We start from the raw sequence: 3,421 nt of genomic DNA, 5'->3' as shown, positions 1-3,421 counted from the left end.
TGTGTGTGTGTGTGTGTGTGTGTGTGTGTGTGTGTGTGTGTGTTTTTGTGGATAACATTATTTTAACAGCATTTCATTCAACCAATCTTTTATTGCTGGAATTTTAGAATGTTTTCAACTTTGCTATACATTTAACTGCTGTGGGGAGCGTTTTGGTACATATATCTTTGCCAGAGGTTGAAAAATTGGATGCTTACAGCTATATCTGGCCATGGACTTTTTTTTTTTTTGAGGGACCACTCTCTGTGTTAATTATCAGACATTTTCAATAAAGTTTCAGATTTCAAGCCGGAAACTGTAGCACCACTGCGCCACCAGGGAAGTCCCTCTGTTGCGTTTCTTCAGGCCAGTTACATTACTTGCCTGGCTCCCGAGAGCACTAGGTTGGTGCGCCGTGTTTTGTGCATCAGTATGAGACTCTAAAGATGGTGGTTCTCACATGTTTTTGTCTTAGGCCCAATGTCCATGAGAGGATCTGGGATTCTGCCATTCTTTTCTTACTAGGAACTAAGTATAGTAAGATTTACACACAATTAATTGAAAATGGGAAAGGATAGGAAACCCATTAGGTCTATTAATAAAATCCAGGGCTTCTCTGGTGGCGCAGTGGTTGAGAGTCCGCCTGCCGATGCAGGGGACACGGGTTCGTGCCCCGGTCCGGGAAGATCCCACGTGCCCCCGAGTGGCTAGGCCCGTGAGCCATGGCCGCTGAGCCTGCGTGCCCGGAGTCTGCTCCGCAACGGGAGAGGCCACAATAGTGAGAGGGCCGCGTACCAAAAAAAAAAAAAAAAAAAATCCAAATTGACACTGTAGCTTTGGGGACTGTTAAGTCATAGGATGAGTCTTCAGTTTGCTGTCTTTTCGGAATCATTTCCCTGTATCAGGTTGTTTTGTAGCTGTAGGCAAGTTCACTCACTTGACTAATTTGGTTCCACTTCTGAGAAGAATTTATTGATTCATAAAATTATCAAGTGTTGCTATTGGATGCATCTTTTTCAAAGCTGGCTGCAACTGTTGGCCAGTCCCAACAGAAGCCATGTTATTGTTAGTAGAGTTATGTTGTATTATTTTATCAACTTTTAATTTGATCTTTGTTTTGCGCCCATTATTAGACATGATTTCACAGATAGCCACTCACTTTCACCCCAGCTCTTAGAGCCCCTGGGGTGTAAATGACCCAACTGCAAAATCTTGAGGTTAATCTGACCTTCAGCCCAGGCCTCACAGTAAGCCTGCTCCTTGGTTTGCTTTTTTCTGAGTGTCCTAACATTTTCCTACCTCCTTTGCTCTCTGTCAGTATTTGCTCTGCCCCTTGCCTTTGCCAAATGACAGACTTCTTTTTATTTCTATCTCACGTTGTTCCTAATGCCCACCCATCATTTGGAGGGTGGGAGGAAAGGCATTGGAGACCCCAAGCCTTATTTTCCACTTCAGAAAGCTATCTCTTTTCAGATAACTCCACTGAATTGGGGTTGCCCAATAATACTTGACTAATATTAAGGCCAGAACTGACACCTGAAGAACTCAAACAAGGGTAAATAATAACCCTGTAGTAGCTGTCTCTTTCAATATCCTTTTTATTTTGTTTTATTCCCTTCCAGGGCTCTTCTCTATTTTTTAAACAAAAGTTTTAATTTGGAAATTTACAGATATATACAGGAGTAGAGAAAGCAGTTTAATGAACTCCTATTTCCCATAACCTAGCCTCAATAATTGTCAACATTTTGCCAATCTTGTTCCATTCCACATCATATTTTTCCAATTTTTATTATGAAAATTATTATTATTTTGGGGGGGCACACCACAGGGCTTACAGGATCTTAGTTCCCCTATCAGGGAATGAACCCAGGCCATGGCAGTGAAAGTGCAGAGACCTAACCACTGGACCGCCAGGGAATTCCCTGAAAATTATTTTTTAAAAGTTTGAAGAACAGTACAATGATCACCCATAAACCTACCACCTACACTCAACAACTGTTAACATTTTACCAAGTTTGCTTCATTTATATACCTATGTGAACCATTTGAAAGTCTGTTTCATGCATCATGACCCTTCACCCTTAAATATTTCATCATGTACCTCTTAAAACAGCATTTCTCCTGCATAACCACAGTTCCATTATCACACTTAAGAAAACTAACAGCACCTCCTAATATTTGCTAATATTCAGTTCATGTTTGAATTTCCTCAGTTGTCTCCGAAATGTCTTATATAGCTGTTTTTCTTCTTAACAAAAAAAAACAGGATCCAAACAAGATCCACACATTACATTTGATTATCATTCTTTTAAATTTCTTCTCTTTTCCCTCCCCTTCCTTTTCCTCCTCTCTTTCTTTTGGAAGAGAACAGCCTAGTTGTCTTGTAGAATGTCCTGGATTCTGGATTTGCTGATTATCTCCTTGATTTGTTTAACTTTTTCCTTTATCCCTTGTAAATTTCCTGTAAATTGCAAATCGGGTCTGAAGGCTTGATTATATCAAGATTAAACACTTGACAAGAATACTTAATAGATGATGCTATGTATTTACTGCATCTCACCAAGGACTATGTCAAAGCTGTACTATTAGTGATGCAAAGTTTGATCACTTGGGTAAGGTGGTGACTATATGATGTTTCGATTTAAAATTTTCGGGTTTCTTTCTTTTTTTTCAAATAGTCCATGTGATATTTGGCACCAGGATAACATCCTGCTCCCTAACAAACTTTCCCTTAGAGTTTTGATGATTGATGGCACTTGCTTGAATCAATTATTTCATTTTGGGTTGGAGAATAAATGGTGATTTTCTAACTTTTTTATTTCTCTACATTCATTATATGGAACTCTTGAAAAAAGTTTTCCCTTATCGACTAGAGATGAACTACAGTTCTTCCTAAAAGAAAGGGTAAATGCTTAAATCTTTCCTTTTAATTACCAATTTTCAGAGTAAGTTGGTGTAAAAGTGACCTCCAATGTGGCAAATTAGCTTTTTTTCTCTTTCTGAGTATCACTATAGACTACTGGGTTTTCCCGGCTCTTGTCAGTTTCTCCTCACACATCCGATTTTCCCGTTTCCTTTATCCACGGCAACTGCCAACTCTCTCCGCACTTACGCCTGGGCTTTCCAGCCAGCCCGCTAGGGGACACTAGTTTCCTCCCTGCCCCCCCCACGCTGCCGCTCTATCATGAACTTCGCCGTCTGCTACCAGTTGTCTCGCTGGTGCCAGCGGTGTCCACGGAGCCGCTCTAGGCTGTTGGGAGGCCGTCCGTATTGCGTGGGGAGGGTTTGGACGACGCAGTCGCCTCGCCGGCCCCCGGGGCGGTTAGCGCTTCCGGGGTCGGAGGGTGCGCGGGGTTGAAAGCGGGCCGCTCCGCCCCGTCCCCCTCCCAGACCAGCAGAGGCAGCAGCCGGAGCAGCTGCAGCCTGCGCCCTCTCCCGCCCG

The sequence above is a fragment of the Neophocaena asiaeorientalis genome, unplaced genomic scaffold (assembly GCF_003031525.2).
Source record: "Neophocaena asiaeorientalis asiaeorientalis breed wild unplaced genomic scaffold, Neophocaena_asiaeorientalis_V1.1 scaffold134, whole genome shotgun sequence".
NCBI classification, from domain to species: domain Eukaryota; kingdom Metazoa; phylum Chordata; class Mammalia; order Artiodactyla; family Phocoenidae; genus Neophocaena; species Neophocaena asiaeorientalis.
Note: the sequence above shows the minus strand (reverse complement) of the source record.